We start from the raw sequence: 21,353 nt of genomic DNA on the forward strand, positions 1-21,353 counted from the left end.
AGTGGCATGTCCAAAGGACATGGTGTTAGAGGTGGCATGGCTAAAACTTCTTAAGGCACTTGCTTGGAACTCGTGGAATATACAAGAGTGAATCATCCCTATAATGTGCATACTTCGCAAAAAAAATCAGATACAAATTTTAGATATTATAACTTGCTCAGCACTATTTCTTTTTCATAAAATATGAAACGAGAGATACAGAATGCTCTAAATGATATTTGCATAAACCAATATGTACGATACTGATAAAAATATTTGAATTACTATGAAAAATGTTTGAAATAAATTATATAGAATGAATAAAATAAGGGGAATTAACCACATTTTCACAAAACATGTATTTTCATATTAATCAAGGATGCCCGAGTTATCAGAAGTGTATAAAGTATTGACATGTTTGTGCAGTATTACACTAAAGTTATTTCACAGAATACAGCCATTTCAGAGCATATTTCACAAAGTACAGTATTTTGAAGAGTTTATTGTGCATTTCAGTGTTATTACAAGCTCACAGAACAGTTTGTACATAATTACAAGAGCCATATTTTCAGTGCGTTTGTACATACTTTGTGGGCATGGCAGATGGATTTCAAAAACCCAGTGCACTTGTGTTTGAGAGTAATATTTCAGAGATCTGAATAGAGTGTTTGTGCAACAGTATGACATTTTCCTAGAGGCTGCATTTTCTGGTAAAGATGACCATACAAAGGCCTTTATTCTACTTAATATAGCTGGATCAGAAGCAATAGAAAGGAAAGGTTCATTTGTATATGCACATGCTCTCTATACAGGAGAAGGGGAAAACCATCATATTGTTATACAGGCTGAGTCAAGGGGGGACCCTGAGTGCTGAAAACCTAAATTCAGAGAAATGTGTAACCTGCAGACAAATGTTACAAAGGAAAGACACTTATTTTATACAAGGGATCAAAAGCCTGGTGAAATTCTGCATCATATATAACTGACTTGAGAAATAAGGCTAAAACATGCAGATTTGGTGATTTAAGGGCTGAGCTGATAAAGGACAGATTTGTGTGTGGTACTAAGGATGATGCTGTGAGAATGATTTTGCTTCATGACAGTGATTTAACTTTGAATAAGGCCATTGTGATTTGTCAGATATATGAGCTTACAGAAAAGCAAACAAATATGTTTATAAATGAGTATAGCTCTAGAAGGCACAGTGAGAAAGCTCATGTTGATAGTATGCAGCATGTAGTTAAAAGAAACAGGCCCAAGCACACGGTAGCAACTGTAGCCCCTGCAGCACTCACTGGTAAACTCCAGAGCTTTCCAGCAATTTCCAGAGTTTGCACAGTCTCAGTGAAGCATAAGAGTGAGTTACCAGACTCAACGCATGGGCCCCAACCCAGTTTTATTGCCCACTGTTGTAATTGTGGTGGACGTCATGAATCTAAATAGAAAAAATGTTTAGCTTTTGGTCAGCAATGCCACAAATATAATAAATGCAGTCATTTCAAAAGGCTTTGTTAATCAAAAGATCCCCATTCTTTTTTTAAAAGGGAACATTTTAAGAAATGAGTTGATCAATGAAAGAGCTGCAACTCTACTCTTTATGTTGATGGTGTGTCAATGCTTCAAGAAACAGTGAATGCAGTAGATTTAAAGCCAAAGAATGAAATATTTTGTACTGTTCAGATAAATGGCAAACCCAAAGAGCTCAAAGTTGACACAGGTTCCAAGTGCAATGTTATGTCAGAAGAATCATTTGCAAAAGTGTGTCATGAGGAAATGCTTGATTTGGTGAGGTGTGCAAACTTGTTGCTTATGGAGTTTAAGAAATTCATACCGAAAGCTCAGTAATGCTTTCATATTACTCTTTTGGAAGAAGCTAAGTCTTGTTATTTTATGAGGTCAAGAGCCACATTCAGTCATTATTAGAGCTCAAAGACAGTTTGAATATGGGACAGCTTTCATTTAAAAAGGAAGTCCACTACTCTAATTTCACCCAGTATAATTTTTCCACCCATGCTGATTTTTTGAAGACAAATTAGGCAAACTTCCAGCTGTGTACTCCATGGAGTTAGACCCAGAGTTCAGTCCAGTTATCAGGTCAGCACATAAAGTTACAATAGCCATGCAGGACAGAGTCAAAGCCGAGTTAGATAAAATTCTGCAAAAAGGTGTGATTTGTCCAGTTGCAACTAAATGGGTATCTTCCATGGTGGTAGCTTATAAGAAAAATCTCAGATGACATCAGAATATTGACCCATGAGATTTGAACAAAGCATTGAAAAGACCTCATCACCCAATGCACACAGTCGAAGAATTCGCAGCCTTGATGCCAAATGCCACTGTTTTTTTCTCTGTTAGGTTCATAGCTATCCTATAGGTAGGTACTAGGCTATCTGCCCGAGGGCATTTATAAGCCTGGCCAGAGTGTGTCAGCTTTCACCACCCCCATTGATTAATTAACTGAGCCTCTGTCAAGCAGAGCCAATGAAGTGATCCCAGGAGTGTATTTTCTGTTACCCATCCACTCGTCAAGGCTTCTCTTGAAGATTGTTAGTGAGGGGCTCTGCCTAATGTAGTTAGCAATTTTGTTCCAAAGCATGGGGAGTCTCTGTGGCAGGAATCTATCCCTCCAGCATATTCTATTTATTGTTGTGGTGAGGTTTAGCTCACTAGAACGCTTGGCTCGCAGTGACTTGCATTTCTTAAGGTGGAGCATGTCCATCAATTCTGAGTTGGACATGGCTTTGTAAGTCAGGCAGAGATCACCTCTGAGTAAGCGATATGCCACTGAGTACAGCCGGAGTTTTTTCAGTCGGGCTGCATAGAACATATGTTTGAGGCCTGTAATCCTCTTGGTGAGGTGCTTTTGTGGTCTTTCCAGCTGTTGGAAGTGTCTTGTGAGGTACATCCCAAATGGGGCATTGTACTCTATGATGGGTCTTATAAGTGACGAGTAGAGGAGCACTATAACCTCTTTATTTCTAGATGCGAACCCCTTAGTAATTAGATGGGCCACATAGAAAGATTTCCTAACTACGTTGACAATATGACTGTCAAAGGAGAGATTACTATCTACCTGGGTCCCCAGATCTCTTATTACCTCTTCTATATTAAGGGGTTGCCGCCTATGTGGTATTTCTTGGGTGTTTTGTTTTTCCCAAACGGGATGACTATGCATTTTTTAGCTTGAGGCCATGACTTTGACACCAGGTGTCTGTCTCAGTATGGACATTTTGAAGGCTGTCTGTGTCAGCTGGAGAGTCAATTATGGCTCCCAGTTTGCAGTCATCGGCGAACTTGGTTAGCCTTAGTCCTCCTGCATTTGCCTGTACTTCTGAAAAATATATGCTGAACAGTAGGGTCCCAGAACCGAGCCTTGTGGGACACCACTTGTGATTGGTTTAGAGTCGGACCTGGAGCCCACTATTCTTACTGTGTGAGTTCTGTCTGTAAGCCAGTTGGCAACCCATCTTGTGATGTAGGGGTTTATGTTCAGGCTAGTGAGTTTTTCTATAATACCCGAGTGAAGAATGGTGTCGAACGCCTTGGCGAGATCAAGGTAGGCTTTGTGAACCACCTTTCCCTCATCTATGGCCTTGGTTACTGTCTCAAAGAAGTCAACCAGGTTTAGTAGGCATGATCTGCCCTTAACAAAGCTGAACTAGGTCAGGTCAAGTGTTTGGAGGTTCCCAATGTCTTTGTTAATGAGTTCCATGATGATGCGCTCCATAGCCTTGCAGACCAGACTAGTCAGGCTTATGGGGCGATAATTACCAGGGTCAGTTGTGGCCCCTCCTTTGTGGAGTGGAATAACCATTGCTGTGCATCATTCTATGGGCACGTAGCCTGTGGAGAGGCTGAGGTTGAACAGAGTGTTTAGGTGGGGGGGGGGTTAGTTCGTTCTGTAGTTCGTGCAAGACGCAGCCTGGGACACCATCTGGCTACATTGATACTGGGTTTTTGGCTTTTGAAAGGGCTGTTTTCACCTGTGCTTCTGTAATTTCTGGGACACTACACTTTTCTGGTATTTTTGTGGGCCATTTTGAAGGTAAGAGGGAGGTGAAGTTTGCACTGAATCTATCTGCCAGGATGTTGGCAATATCAGTAGGTTCAGTATATTTTGTGCTATTTTGCACTAGCTCAGAGCATATCTGTGAATTGCCACTTAGATTCTTGACATAGCTAAAGAAGGCACTGTGGTTATCTTTCGAATCCTTGGCTATTTTTCTTTTGACATTAGCCTTGGATGATTTTATAAGAGACCTGAGTTTCTTACTGATACTGATCAGGGATGTCTTTCCTTCTTTGGTTTTATTTTTTTCTGAACTAGTTTCCTCCTTTTGTTGTATAACCTGTTTATGACAGGGGTCCACCAGACTGGTATCCTTCTCTTAGGGGAGTGAGTCTTAGTTTTGCTAGGGATGGCACGATCCATGAATCCTTGTAGGTGCTCATAGAGTGCAATTGTAAAGGATTCTGCATCTTGGGCAGTGTTATCCTTTAATGTGGGGGCTGTGAAACTTACCACCTCTGCCTTAAGTAAGGTGAAGTTTGCTTTAGAAAGGTTTTTCACTGTGGTTTCCTTGGCTGGGGGTGGTGGGGGGGTGTGGACATCCAGGATGATTAGTTTATGGTCTGATCTAACCAGTGACGGGTTGACCTCTGGTACGAAACACCTTTTGCCCATGTTGGTGATGACCAGGTCCAATATGTTGCGGCCTCTGGTAAGGGAGTTTACCAGCTGATCCAGGGCATTTGAGTTGATAAATTCCAGGAAGCGCTGAGCCTGAGAGTTTGTACTCAAGTAGTTTTCCCAGTTAATGGTAGGGTAATTGAAATCACCCAATATCAGGGTGTTCGGTAGGACCTTCATGTTTTCTAGTGTCTCCAGAAAGGCGGAGTGGTGGCCCTGGGTCATGGAGGGTGATCTGTAGCAGGCCACAATTTGCATTGCAGATTTGCCCGATGTTAGTTGCACATGGATGATCTCAGAGGTATCATGCTGCACCACTAACCTGGAGGTGTATCCTTGATGAATATGGATACACCCCCTCCTTTTGTGTTTCGGTCCGTGTTCTGTGGCCGAAATGTGTGGTATGAGTTGTAGCCCAGTAGTGCTGGAGTGCTCTCTGGAGCCTTGAACCAAGTTTCAGTTACTGCACAGATGTCGATGTTCTCCATACATTGGAGTGCTTCGAGTGCATGCGTTTTGAGATTTAAACTCCTGGCATTGAGTAGCATAACCCTCATTTTTTTACTTGTGCTGTTTACGGAGGTGAGTTTGAATTTTGAACCTTGCCTAAAAAAGGCACTATGGGGGCAGCAAGAGCCTTGGCCAGTATTCGAAAGCCAAGGGGTGAAAGGTGCAATCTGTCTCTTGTGAAGCAACGTTGCTTGTTGAGCATGTCATCCCAGGCTGACAGACACTGGATCCCCTTTGAATGACACCAGAAGCTTAGCCAATTGTTAAAATTGATCATTTTTTCTTTATACTGAGGTATCACTCTTGGTGAGGGCAGGATGCTACTCAGGGTCAGGGTCATACCTGCCTGGGCTACATGATCAGAGAGCTCGTCCATGTCTCTTTTCATGTAGTCCAGGGAGGTACGTCTCAGGTCATTCACACCAACATGAACAATGACAGAGTCATATTTATACTTGTTCTGGAGTTCTTAGATGCAAAGAGCTCATTTTGGCAAATTGAGCTTAACAAGAAATTATCATTGCTTACTATGTTCAGTACTCTGGCAGGTACAGATTTTTGAGAATGCTATTTGGGATAAATTCTACAAATGAAGTCTTCCATCGTGCAATAGAGCAACTTTTTCCTGGGTACTCTTGTGTTATTATAGTAGACATCATACTAGTATGAGGTCATGGTGAAGCTGAGCATGACAGAAACCTCAGAAAAGTTCTGGAAAGAGCATGTCAAGTGAATCTTAAGCTCAATCCACAGAAATGCAAATTCAGGCTACAAGAAGTTACTTATGTTGGTAATTTATTTACTAGTATAGGCCTATGACAAACAGCAATTCTCAAGATGCCAGCTCCAGACAATGTTCAAGCCCTGCAACATTTTCTTGGCATGTTCAACTACCTAGACAAGTCCATTCCAGACTTGAGCCAACTTTCAGCATCGCTTAGAGAGCTGAGCCATAAGGATGTACAATGTTAGAGCAACACTAAAGAGCATTTGCTGTCGTGAAACAGAGAATTGCTAGCCCACCAACTGTCAGATACTATGATGTTCACAAACCAGTTACTCTTACTTCTGATGATTCGAAATTTGGTCTTGGTGCAGTCATTCTACAAGAGGGTCAACCTGTTGCCTATGCATCAAAAACTCTTACCCAAACTTAGATACAGTATGCCCAATTCAAGAAAGAGCTTTTGACAATTGTGTTTGCATGTTCAGTGATCTATAGTTATGTTTATGGTAGACCTATCCAGATCGAAACAGACCACCAACCTCTAGTCACTATCTTGAGAAAACCTATGCATTCAGCTCCAGGCTGACTGCAATGCATGATGTTGAGATTGCAAAAGTATAGTTTCAATCTTGTCTACAAGAAAGAAAAACTTCTTTATCTTGCTGATACCTTATCCAGATCACCCAGAAGCACCACTGAGCAGCAAGAGAATGAGAACCTTGATTCTGATGAGCTGAAAGGTCACACAGCCACAGATCCAGTTTTACAAAGGCTCAACCAATTTATCAATCAAGGATGGCCATCAAAGCAATCTAGTTTACCTGAAGAAGTGCAACCTTATTCTCCATACAAAGATGAGATTTTGTCTGACAAAGGTATCAATATGAAAGGTCCAAAAGTAATTGTTCCAAAGTCCTTGCAACAAGAGTACATTAGTATCTTGCATCGTGGTCACCCAGTTACCGACTCAACGAAAAGAAGGGTGAGAGGACTAGTATTTTGGCCTTCTATGTCACAAGACATTGAGAGAGCACTTTTATTTGTTCTGTGTGTAATAGTACAAAGAAACATCAGCAGAACAAGCCACTTCAGTTAAAGCAGATTCCTGCATTACCTTGGTCGACAGTAACATCTTCGAGTGGAATGGTCAACATTATTTGATGTTAGTAGACTTGTACTCCAGTTGGTTCAAGATTGACATGCTTTTCAATCTAGCATCCAGTACTATCATTATTAAGATGAAGCGTCATTTTGCAGTGCATGGTAGTCCGCACAGTTATTTCTAAAAATGGCACACAGTTTACAAGCCAACAGTTCAAAAGATTTGCTGAAGAATGGGACTTTACTCATATCACGAGTAGCCCTGATTACCCACAGTCAAATGGTTTGGCAGAACATGCAGGTCAAAGTGCAAAACAGTTATTAGAAAAGTCAAAATGAGATAATAGTGATGTTTTCCTGAATCTCTCGAATCTCAGAAATGTTCCTAGTGATAAACATCTTTGTTCACCTGCTCAGAGACTTCTGTCGAGATAGACCAAAACCACATTACCAATCAGTACTCAGTTGTTGGTTCCATGTGTCAAGAACAACAGGTGAGTGAAAATCTGTTGAAGAAGTGTTTAATCCAGAAGTGCTACTACGATAAAACTAGCAAATTGCTGAATCCATTATGAGAAGGAGAAATGGTGAGGATGCAAACATCCAAAGATTATGATCGGTTGGGTATCATGAAGGGCATTTGCACAGAGCCAAGACCATACATTGTGGAATCACAAAGAGCAGTCTTTAGGCTAAATCAGAAACATTTAATACTGGTATCTGAGCCTAAACCACAGCACATAGCCTAGGAGAAAGACTCTTTATCTCAGAGTGAGTTGTCTGGTGTTCCAATTCCTGAGGAAGTTACAGGTTACATTCCCACTCCTGTGACAAATCCAGAAGTTCCTAATACGGGTTGTGCACCAACGACTGTCCCTGTTGCTAAATTTGGTCCAGATTGTTATGTTACAAGATATGGTTGTATCTCTAAACTCTGTAACAAATTTGGAGCAACATGGATATGAAGATTGTGTTTTGTTTCTAATGTCTATAATAATGCATGTCTAACTCTAGTATTGTTTTTACAGAGGACAGTCTTTTTAAGAGGGTGGATGTAGATCAATGTGTGTGAATGTACCTTTAAGAAGCTATCCAAGGGCCTGAGCAAGTGTATAAATACTGAGCACATGCAAGTCTGACTGCCATTTTGTAGTAAGCTGTTGAGATGTAAGCATCTATGTTTGTAAGGACTATTTGTTAGCCAGTTCATTTGTAGTATATGATGCTGCTATCTATCCTGATGTGTATCTATGTATTAACGCATCTAAATGAATTACCCAGCCTGCTTGAGCGACAATATGAGTCTAGAGAATAATTCCTTTTGTACATCTGATAGAACAGTTAAGATTTTTGTATTTTCAATGTCCTCGAAAATGTATTTGTTGATGAATTACTGACGTTTCTGATTTTATTCCTGCAAACGGATTCCGAAACAGTCTTGTTTGAATTTGACTGCAAGATAATTGCTGAAAGCTATAAATTATCTCTATCCATACTCAGTTGTTGGGGAACATAAGATTATATATGCCATACCTTTCCTGTGAGCCTAACACTTTTCTAGTTTCAAAAATAAAATTATTAAAACTGGGCAGTAATGAAACTGAAATTCAATGCTATTATTCATTTGAGAAAACAAAGTTAGATATCAAAATGATAAAAAGTAGCAAGACATATTATTTCTGGTTGTTTGAATTGCAAGACATTGATGGCAATAAGTTTTCACACATGGGATAAAGCAAGTAACTGAAGAGGTGTGTGATGATTAAGAATTACATTACACATTGCAGTGAGCACTGAGGTATATTTATGCAGATTTGTAAACTCTTCGCTAAAAGAAGCAGTTAATATTCTTCTTAAGCCTTTAAAAGCAGTAGGTGATCAAAATTAGTTGCTCTCTTTCACTGGAGTTCTAACATTAGAAAAACTTCTGGGTTTATGTTTTACCTGAGCTGACATTCACATCTTCAGTTTCTATGGTCCTGTACTATTTTTTTATTTGATCATATGTATGAAAGTTAATGGATGCTCTTTTAGGCCTGAATAATAATAATGTGTCCTCAAACTATGATTATATTTCTTGAATAAATTAGTAGTTTAATACTGGTGAAGAGGCAACTACATTCTTGACTTTAAGATTGTAAATAGTATGAAGACAAGAGTAGTTTGGAACTTTAAAGTGGATCTGTGTATCAGCATAGGAGAAAATATTCTGGTACCCAAAAGTCGCTAAAATAATAATAATAATGATTTACGTACTTGTGTGTTTGCTGGGTATATTAATTGAACATTATGGACAATCTTCAAAAATGGTCCAAGGCCCAAAGGCAATGGCAGTGTATATAAACATGGGAATGGGGGATGAACAGACTGTTATTTATTTTATTTAGTTGACATTTGTTTAGCAGGAAAGTCTGAATGGACCAGAAAGTGACGATTTTCAGTGGAGACCCAGAAAGAAAAGCTCCACAGCTAACTACAAGAAACCCATGCAGATATGGCTGGAACAGGTAGGCAGTCCACAAAGGGGATGGAAACCCAGTTCACACAATCTCTGTCACAAAATTTTATTCCCTGAACTATGTGTGGTTGAAAGAGGAGACTATCCACCCACCATGTGATTATAGATCTCAAACAGCCAAACCACAAAATATAACCTTCCCTGAGGGGGTTCCACTGGTTACATTATTATTATTTCCTGTAAAAGTGTCATTTCATTGATTAGATGGCCTGACAAAACCGTCACATTGGGGTTCTTTTACAGAACTATCTATCTATTAATATATATATATATATATATATATATATATATATATATATATATACACACACACACACACACACACACACACACACACACACACACACACACGTATGTATGTATGTATGTATGTATGAGTTTATAATGAATAATTGACAGTGAGTTTGACTGAAACAGAAAACAGTTATTACCATTAACCTCAACTAGAATCAACAAAAGAAGTAATCACAAATGTAAACCAATAGGTTTTACATGGGGGGGGGGGCTTTGCCCCCACACATCCAGAAATTAAATACACTAATGCCAGTGTTGCACAAACATGAAGAAAAGCAAAAAGTCACCATGACATAATCCAATCAAATGTGCCATCGATGAAAAACATCAATATTTCAGCATAGAATGAAATGCATACAGCAGTAATCATTTATATAAAATCATGGTAATGGCTGGAAAATTGCACTTACTAATAATCATGGGTATAAATATTTCCTGGATCTCATCTCATGAAAATAGAATTTCATTTTTTTTTGAAAACATAAATCATAGTCCTTGATTATTTCATATTCAGCAGTGTAGATCATGAGACCACAGGCACTGATGATCAAATAATTATTAGTAGCAGTCGTGGGATTCATATACTCATTTTTATGTATCATTTGGCACCAACAGTGCTGATCAGAAACCCATAGCCCTCCAATTAGCATATTATTAGTTGTCAGTGATATGGATTTAATATCTGTACTCCGACAAGTAAAAAAAGGGTGAAAAGTAACTTTTCAGTATTTCTAGGAAGTGGCTATATCCCGTTTATTCCATTTGGACCACTGGCTCACACCCTCCAGAAATTAAATATACTAACTACTGGGTCTCACAAACATGAAGAAAAGTGAAAAGGTACCATTATATAATTCAATCAACTTTACCACTGACCAAACCACCAAGATTTCAGCACCAGATTTCATATTCCAGATAAACAATTTATTCCAAATGGACTGCATCCAACAAAACAAAAAACTGAACTTGTGAAGCATACTAAATTGCTAGGCAGCTGTCTTGATGAGAACCTAAAGTTTGACACACACATCCAAAATTTAATGAAAAAAAGTACATCCTTTCTATAGAACCAAACCATTCCTCTCAGACCCTACAAGAAACTCATTGCCTCTTCTTTCCTCTAGCCTACTCTAATGTATTTTGCCCCCATCCTTAACAATATCCAAGTGATCTTGCTAAATAAACTTGAGCAATGTTAATACAATATAGCAAAATTCACTGCCAACCTTCCAAAGTGAACTCAAGTGAAGTACAATGGCTAGAATTCCTACATTATTTAAACTACTCACAACTTCCACTAATCCATAACATTGTGTATAAACCTAACAATTGTACATCCATTTCCACCTCATACAAATATATAACCTTTCCAGGCCACTAAATTGATCACCTATTACACGTATCCAAACTTAAAAATTCTGCTAGCAAATCACTAATCTCCCACAATCTCTTTAAATCCTGGAACTTCACTGTCTCCTACTCAATATCTATCTACAGCGGATTCCACTTTTAAGTAACTAGACTCTTATAAGTTTGATATTAAGTATTATACAGTGACTGGCCATTAACATTCAAAAAAGGTGCACGCTAATTGATCAGCCCAACCAGTTTGCCCATTGTAAAATCAAGCATATACAAATTGAAAAGAGTCCATTTGCCTGTACTTTCTGCATTTAAAAAATAAAAAATAAAATAAACTTTGACATCTGAACAGTTTGCAGGGACAAGAGAGACAGGGACAGAGAAAATACAAGGAAATCAGATACGTAATGCAAAACTAAAGAAACATACCTGACTATCCTTATATTTTCTCTCCCCTGTCTCTCTTGTATGTCTGAATTGTCTGGATTTCAAATTTTTTTAATTAAAAAAAAAGCAACAGAGATCTTCCTTTCTCCATTGCTTCCTTTCCAAAGCACTGATGTACTGCATAAGTGTGGGAATATAAGTGTCATACACATGCGCCGCACACCAAAAAAGGCACCATGATACCAGGAAAAAATGGAAAATCACCAGAGTGCCATTATACAAAGATGAAGCAGAAGGACTAAAGCATTGCAGCAATGAAATTGAAGTTTGATGCCGCTATTCATTTGCAAAAACAAACATCAAAGTTAGATCCTAAATGATAAAAAAATAGCAAGAAATAGCATTTCTGCTTGTTTTAATTGAATGCTATTGATCAGGGTGATTGCAAAAACTTTCTCATACTCTAACATGTGACAAAAGTCTGGGAGGCTCCAGATTCACATTAGTCTTTACAATGAGCACTGAGGCATATTTATACAAATTTGTAAACTCAGTGTTAAAAGAAGCAGTTAATATATTTTGTGGGTATTTAAAATCAATGGGAGATCAAAAGCAATTGCCAGCTTCTGGGTTTATGTTTTACCTGATCTGACATTCGCATCTTTAGTTTCCATGGTCCTGTTATAATTTGTCTTATGGATGTTATGGATGATAGTTAATTAGTGATCGCTTACCCTTGAGGAATAACCAAGAGTGCTAAGATTATGTCCATAATACCTTGAATGCTACTTAATTAAATTATAGAAAAAACACTACACTCTTTAATTTTAAGACTGTAAATCTGTTGAGAGCTGATGAGTTTTCTTCTTTTAAGTAAAGTTGTCATTCAGAGGTAGGAGACAAAGCTTCAGATCCATAAAGTTCACTAGCAGGCAAAGCTGAATGATCTTTCTGGGCTGTTTACAGTCAACTTCTATATCATAAAGAGAAAGGCCATGTGTATAAACATGGAGGGTGTGATGTGAACAGATTGCTAGAAGGAAACATATGCCAATATAAAGGGAGCATAGAGGCAGAACCCACAAGTCATGGAATCATAATCTCATTCACAAATTCTTGTTGTTTGAACTGTGTTTGGTTGACAGATTTCTCAACAGGAAGAGAATGTATCCCTCCTATGAATAAAGAAGGCACCAAAGGGTGGCAGCTCGAAAAATGGAGATAGGTAGAGATAAGTGTTACTGAAATGGGTTACCTGTAAATTGTTGATGCAAAACCATTGCCTGTCAGTGTAATCAAGGCATCAAGATAATTTATACTAGTCCAATCAACATGTGAAGTGAATTTAAGAAATTGAGTGGTATTGTTCAAATATATCATACATTTCTCAATTAAATCAAAGGGGTTGTCCCATAAAGTAAAAATATCATCCAGGAATCTTAGGTATAAATTAATGTACCTAAAAATTCACTTTTAAAAACATAAGATCTCTCCCAATCCAGTAGGATAAGATCTCTCCCAATCCAGTAGGATCAAATTAGCATAAATTGGGGTGCAACTGGTGCATATAGCTACTCCCTTAATTTGTTTAAAAAGCTCAACTTCAAAGTATAAAAAATTGTTATTTAGAACAAAATATGTTACTTCTGCAATAAAATTTAATCATTAGACAAAACTGTATAGTCCAGCAAGCCGTTATGAAACATTTCTAATCCTTCATTAATTGGAAGAACTGAAAATAGGTCAATAACATCAGTTGTAAGGAGTATCACATTTTCCTTCTCTAATTCATTTTTCTTAATCTACCTAAGAAATTCCATTAATCTTTTAGAAGCTGTGGGGTAGTATCATAAAATAATTTAAGATGTCTGTCTATAAAAAATAGCTAAAAGGGAGGTTTTTGAACCTTGGGCAGCAACTACTGGTCTAAAAGAGGGGTCATTAAGGTCCTTATGAACCTTTAAAATGCCAAAAATGGTAGGAAGAGTGTGTCTATTCATTTTAAGAAAATTATAGGTATTCACATCTATTCTACCATCACTAATATAATCCTCTAACAGGAAATCTATTTTATGCTATCTCCACTTTTTGAGCTGTTACCCTTTGACTCAGAAGAAAATCTTAGTAAAAGGGCAATACATAAAGGTGGCCAGCATGACTTGTAATAAAAATGATTTGCTTAAAGAAATGGATAATGTTTCTAAAATGTTAATTTCTAGAAGTTACCTAGAGGAATTAGTTTATAATTTAAAGGAAGAAGTGTTAATAGAATGGGGATGAAAATTTAAATCTCTCTTAGGGTTTAGATAAAAATGTTAATATTCATGGGAATGAATCAATTATTCCAAACAAGAAATATGAACAAGCTATAATTCTGGAATATAGTAAATATACAAACTAAATTAAACATATAATGAATAACAGTTAGAATATATTTAAGGTTTGCCCTGAGATTTTCAATTTATTAGGCAGGGAACCATTATTTACATACAAGATGACAAATAATGTGAAAAAATATTTTGGAAGTGGACCACAAGACTACATACAGTTTTAATAGAGAAATGAAAGGGATGGTAAAATGTGTTTTTTTTTTTTTTTGCAAACAATGTGCTTATATTTTGGAGGCCAACACAATTGTTTTAGAAAATGGAATAAGATCCAGAATTTATTTTCACTGAGGAAACTGTCAAAGTAAGGGGGTAGGCTATTTGGCAAAGTGCTCAACCTTTCCGGCATTTTATGTTGGAAAAAATGAAAGAAATGTGCATAAAAGAATCTACAAGCACACATATAACATAAACAATAGGAATGTTAATAATGCTTATACAAACACTCTATCTATTGTGTATAGTTTGACAAATTTCAGTTTGGTATACTAGAAAAGATTGCTCCCAACCCTAGGGGAGGTGAATGGCAAATAAAATTAGAACATAAAGAACTTTTGTGGCAAATTAGGTTAAACGCTAACACCACCATATATCTGAATGTCTTTTTATCTATTCATCCACTGTTGAAATCTGATGCCTTGAAATTGTAATTTAATGACTGCTTATTAGTAAGAGGTTTTAAATATTAAGTTATGTAAGAGATTGTTCATTCTGTTTTAAAATGTAAAGCTTTATATACAATATGTTAAATGTTATGTTTTTTATATTTTGTCATTTTTTCATGTGTAATATAGGTAGGTTTATTTAAGTATTTATGGAATAATTAATGAATTAGGATATGTAGGCAGGTCTTCTGTACACTACTTCTTTATATACAACTGTGAAGGCTAGAGTGAGATTGTTATATTATTCTGATGAAGTTCTAATAATAGGATAAAAGTGCTTAATAAAATATTATTGCTTGACATTTGGCTGGTGACCACCTGATTCTGACATTATCTTTTTGTTGGCAGTTGTTGAGTTAGAAAAAGGAACCTCCATCTGTATACGGAGGTATGCACAATGTGGAATTTTAATGAATCCAGCTCAATCTGTAGCAGAGCAGCCCTCAAAATTATTTCATACGTATTTTAAGTATATACATAAATATGTGTGTGTGTGTGTGTGTGTGTGTGTGTGTGTGTGTGTGCTGAATTGAAGCAAAACACCCAAATGATGACATTCAAAATGTCAACCACAAAAAAAATGTGAATAACACAAATGTTGACAAACTACAACAAATATACTGATCACTAACCTCTGCACATGCAAAATTAAACATAAAAATTAATAAAACATGTCATTTTTTGAGGGGGCTAATCCTCAGTGCATTCCTCTATTTGGGAGGGCTGCACCCCACCTCCTCCTAATTATATATAATAACTCTGACTTTGCACAATATGGGGAAAAGGCATATTCCCCACCCCAAAAAATAATGCAATCTCACACACCTGTCAACCACCTGCTTAGTCACCTTAACGGATGTTGACCAAAGCTAGATTTGACAATATTCATTACTCCTATACACACATATCTATGGTTGTCAGACACTATGTAGAACTGCAGTTTGACAGTTTGTTTGGCATGGCAAAATGAATGTTGTTTTTGTCAGTGACTTTTTTGGAAGATGGCAGTTTCCTTCTAGATTTATGTTGCTAGTAAGCAGACTGGAGTCTGAGAAAATGTGAGTGTGTGTTTTTAGGGTTCGAGTTTGGATAAAGAAAGGGCTAGATCATGTCTTCCAATGTGGCTGTACATTGAGTAACAGCTTAATTACAGCTCTCCAAGTGTGAAAACGAAATGTAGAAAAGAGAGTCAATGAATTTGTCTTTTTGGGTAAATTTCAGTAAGTGGCTAGTAATTGCACTGCTTAGATTTCAGCAAAAAAAATGAAAGAAAATCAGTCACAAAAGGTGAGGAAAACACTGACTGAGAAGAATCCTGCAGCTGTTCAGCAAAAAGCATTTCAAGCCCCACATTTGGTACAAGACATTACTTCCAGTAATCCAGAGGAAATAATAAGTCAAATATGCTCAGAGCTGATTAAAATAAATGAAACACTGAAGGAATATATCAAAACAAATAACAAAAGGTTGGGAAAAAATGGAGGAAGCTTTAAACAAATATTCAGATGGGCTGACAAAACTGCAAAAATCAAAGGTTGAAATGATGAAAAGGCTGGCTGAGTATGAGACTGCTCAAGAAGAGATGTTTCAAAAAATGGTAGAATTAGAAGACAGAGCACATAGGGAAAACCTGGCATCTTCTGCTGTACCAGAGAAACTGGAAGGAATAGACTGTAGCAATTTTATAAAAGCATAAATAAGGAACTGGACTGGTATTTCACAGCATGAGTTGGTAATTGAAAGAGCACATCATATATATGTTCCAAACCTGACCACAAGAAAGCAACCCAGACCTTTAATAGTAAAGATACAATCCTACCTGTCTGTGTCAGGATAAAGTACTAAAAATGGGGGAGATTATAGTGTTTATAGAAAATGATTAATCGCTGTATACCAGGCAGAAGAGAAGCAAATTTATTCCAGCAGTCAGGGAATGTTGAGAAGCAGGTCTAAGATTCAAGCTGCTGTATCCAGCTAGTCTCAGAATATTTTTCCCTGGGGGGTCAAAATCATTTGTTAATGTAAAACATGATAAGGAAGAAATACAAATATTTGTATAAACAAAAAGTGAGTTATCAAACAAAAGGGATTCTGCTTCTTATTCTTCTGATAATAAATCCCATAGAGAGACTATGCCAGTTAAACCTTTTCCAATATTCCAAAGGAAAATTCTTGAGTGACAGGAAAAAGCACAAAAGTTTACAAGATGAACCAGAATTATGATGGAAATTAATCAAGGACTGGAGTTGGGAGATGAAGAACTACAGGAAGAAAGCCAGCAGCTCGGAAAGCATTAGTTACATTTGTGAAATTTGAAGAAACAATAAAACCTGGAAATATTGGACACTTTCGCTTTGTTAGAATTGTAGGAGACTTCAAAGCATATGTCCTACTTTATGTCATTAATGTTTGGAAGAACATTTAGGAGAGGAGAAGAGGAAAGAAAGAGTTAACTGTAAGTAAAACAAAATTTTGTTCTTAAGAGTATTTTTGTAGAACATGACATATGCTGCATGCTATAAAGTAAAGCTTTTTCAATTATTTTTTTGTGTGTTATAGAGATACTAAACTAAACAGGTTCTTTATTTTTTCTTTCTTTCTTTCTTTCTTTCTTTCTTTCTTTCTTCTTGTTTAGTTTTAAGAAATGTAATCACTGCAATTTCAAAAAAAGAAAGCCTAGACAAAAGAGCATGATATTAGAAAAATTGATATACAGTTTCTTACTTCTGCACAAGAAAATGTGACACGGTTTCAAATAGATATGATAATAAGCAACTGTATAAAAGATTTAACATGCCAAGCCTTAACTGTATGTATGTAAAACAAAAGATGAAACTGGACACTTTTTAAAAAAGCTGTTATACATAAGAGGTAGGAATAATAACTTCTTATCATAATGACAGCACATTCCATATTATCTTTAAATGTGAATGGTCTCAAAGATATATACATAAAAGAAAGCTTAGTGAAATATATAAAAAATGCAGTGCAAACATAATTATTTTACATGTGACATATTTGGAAAGAACTAAGCATATGAATTTGATAAAGAAAGGATTTTAGGATGGTTATTCAGCAGAATATCTGGGACAAAGGAAATGGGGAGTACGTATATTATTTGTGAGTGGAGCTCCAATAGTGACAGAAGAAGAAAAAACAGATCATAATGGTAGATCTGTAGTTCTTAAAGGCTACTTGCAAGGCAGAAGAATTATACTGTCATATATTTATATTCCACTTAAAACTGCTACAATGGAGCTTAAGAAAATTCTGGGAGAAATAGTCACCTTTCAGAAGAGGATATTACTTATAGATGGTAACTGGAATTGGATTGCAACAGTGAAGCTGTATCTAGGGGGCCTAGAAAGGAAAATATGACAAAAGAGGGTAGATTTTTGAAGATATTTATGAAAATATTTGGTAAGGAAGATGTGATTTCAGTAGCAGGGGTTTTGAGAGAATTTATATATTATTCCCCAAAGTGCAAAAAACTGGTCTAAACTAGACAGAAATTATATTTCACAAGAATATGTCCATTTAGTTGAAAATGTTGATACCCATTCAGCCACTATTTTTAGATCATGTGCCAATGATAACTAAAATAAAAATGAAGGATCATAAAATAAACATGAGACACTGGTGCTTCCCTACCTATCTGTTAAAAAGAGATTAATTAAGGAACGAGAAGTGGAAATTATTTGGGAGTTATTAGAGAAGATAGAAATTTATTCTGAAAATATAGCTAGGGAACAGAATAAAATTATAAGCCAAGTTTAAAAACAGGGTGGAAGAAAATAAAAAGAGAGAGCTAAGAAATAACAAGAAGTTCTAAGAGGGACTGACAAAGGAGTATTGCAGAATCGAGAGAATCACAGAGAACAAGAAGAGGCACAATCTCAGAGTGCTAAAGGGAAAATTAAGGACTACCTCAATAATATACATGAGTTCAATAAAATTTCCATTAAGCAACTGTTCTTGATAGTAACTCCAGAGCACAAAAACTTTTAGCACAATGGCTCAGGCAACAGAAGGTAGAAAGGGTTATTGCCAAGCATAGGGACCCTATAACAAGGTAGACAACCAGAGATCCTGTAGACATATTATAAATATATTGGAAATTTTATGAAAATCTGTACAAAGTAGAGAAATGTGGAAATCAAGAAGAAGTGCAAATGGAAGTGTTTATGGAAGAATTAAATATGCCAAGGTTAGAGGTAGATGAGCCTCAATTACTAACAGGTAGGATAGGAGGAGATGAAATAAAAATGCTGATGTATAACCAATCTACAAACATATCCCCAGGAATGGATGGTATTCCTGTAGAAGTTTGGAAGCTGGGAGGGAAGAAATTGATAAAGATATGGAAGGTTTTGTTTAACAGTATTTTAAAAGGAGGAGGAGCACCAACATCCTGGAAGAAAGCAGTAGTCGCTGTAATACCTAAAGATAGTAGATCCAGCTTCATATAGGCCCATTTAAATATGAACCATAATTATAAAGTGTTTATGTCTATAATGGCAAATAGAATGGCAAAGGTAATGCCAAAATTAATAGAAGTGGATCAATGTGGTTTTATGGAGGGGATGCAAACATTTGACAACATAAACAGGACAATGGTGATACAGATGAAAGCAGAATGTAAGAAAATAACACTGTTTTTGGTGGATCTTTATCCAGAGAAAGTAATTGATAGGATAAACTGGGATTTTATGAGTAGAGGAATGGAATCATGTGCATTCATTGACAAAATTATATGCTTGACTAGGAGGATATTTGAGGGGTCCGAGGCATTAAAGTGTGGCAGGGTCCTCTCTAATAAGTTCTGTTTGAGCAGAGGAATCAGGCAGGGGTATCCTCGTTCCCCTTTGTTATTTGCATTATATTTAGAACCAAAACAATGGACTAGTGGTGTACTATAAAACAATAAAAAGAAAAAACGCTACTCAAATAAAACTGGCAAATAAAATAAGGGACTCAGATATTCAAGGATATAATTGGATGGCAGTCAATAAAAGTTGGCATTCTTTACAGATGATGTTCTTTTATATCTGATAAAACAAGAAAAGGACATTTCAGTGTTGTGGAAGATTCTGAGATAGTTCCAAGTCTTTTTGGGATACAAAATTAATGAAGACAAGACAAAGTCAACAGCTGTAAACTATGTGCCCACACATGAATTGGTTCAGCAATACCCATATTTATGGGGACATGAGAAAATGAAGTACTTAGGAGTAAGTATTTAAAAGGATTCTGTTATGACAGCTAAGGATATGCAGGAAGAGACTGAATAAAAGATAATACAAAAACTGAGAAACTGGAAGCTTTGTTTTATGGATATGCTAGCAAGATGCAGGCAGTGTTCATGATTTTAGTCCCTTTAGTTTTATACACAGATCAGGCATATGTTTATCAATTTGGGGAAACGCTATGGATAGCAATTCATAAAAAGTTGCAGAATTTTATCTGGTAAGGGTACAGGGCAAGAGTCAAGTGTGATAAGTTGATCCTTCCAATTATATAAGGTGGTTTGAGATTACCTGATTTGAAGAGGTGTTTCAGAACTACACAGTTTACGCTCCTATACATAACACAAGCAGAAAGCTGCAATTCAAAGTGGAAAGAGATGATGATGATGATGATGATAAAACAGGGGAAAAGTTCAAGAAACAAGGAGAGATCTGGAGTTTGGATGTAAATCCTTAAGGAGAATAACACTAACCATACAGAGTACTGGGGTCCGAATGGAGAGATGATAAATCAGTAAGCAAAGGAGAGTATTACTGCTGAAATTGAATGCATCATCAAGTATTGGTGAGTACCTTCACAAGGTGGACCCTGTTTTCACAAACTCTCACCAAGGTGACACTGATATATAGACTGTATTTTATATAGCATATATCATGGACAGAAGTAGGTCAAAAATAAAAAAGATAGCTGGATGCACAAGACCCAGGATAAAAAAGTCCCCAATCTTGGTAGGCGCACTAGTGCCAGGACTGAAAAAAATGACAATGTAGAATCCTCAAACTGTGGAAACATGCCAACAATGGGGTAGGCCAGGCCCAGGGAGAGGATGGCTCCCCCTGTTGTAGAAGGAAGTCTACAAAAATCACAAAAACTGATAGGCCAAAGAAGACCTATAAAGATGTTAGAGTGGACTATTGAGGATAAGAAAAAAATTATGTATTGTTACTATGATGTAAAAACCCGGAATTTCCAGACACAATATATACAAAAAGATTAAGACAGAAATTAGAGGAAAGAAACATTCTTCTACAAGAATAACTGTCAGAAGCCCCAAATAAAAATTTGTGTTTATTAATACAACACATTTGTGAAAAACATTATATAGACCAAGAAACTTTGCTCTGTTTGGAAAGAGAAGCATCTGAGGAAGTGTGAAAATATAAACAACAAAATTTAGAGATTTTTGAAAGCTATGAAACAGAAATATGGATATAGGAAAGAAAGAGAGATTTGATATGGTGTAATATTTATGCAAAGTTGAAAACCAAATTAATCGATACAAAGAAAGGCAGGCCCAAAGATATTTGAAGAGAAATACAGGCAAAGATATCCAGATATGGGCAATTTCACAATAAAAAATAATATCACAAAGAGAAAATGTAGAAAAGAAGATTAGTAAAGTAGAAGTTAAAAAAATACAAAGTGAAGTTATGGAGTGCCTGCAAAGTGAGGGATCTAGTGAAGAAGGTCTAACACAGGTTACATC

The 21,353-nt window shown here is 36.6% G+C and overlaps 1 protein-coding gene across 1 annotated transcript in view; it reads left to right on the forward strand.

The window, feature by feature from the left end:
• Positions 1-21,353, forward strand: part of LOC122801259 (integumentary mucin A.1-like) — an 80,090-nt gene that overhangs the window by 1,103 nt on the left and 57,634 nt on the right. The gene's annotated exons all lie outside the window — the stretch shown is intronic.

The sequence above is a fragment of the Protopterus annectens genome, chromosome 4.part1, assembly GCF_019279795.1.
Source record: "Protopterus annectens isolate FY-2018-M chromosome 4.part1, PAN1.0, whole genome shotgun sequence".
NCBI lineage: Eukaryota > Metazoa > Chordata > Ceratodontiformes > Protopteridae > Protopterus > Protopterus annectens.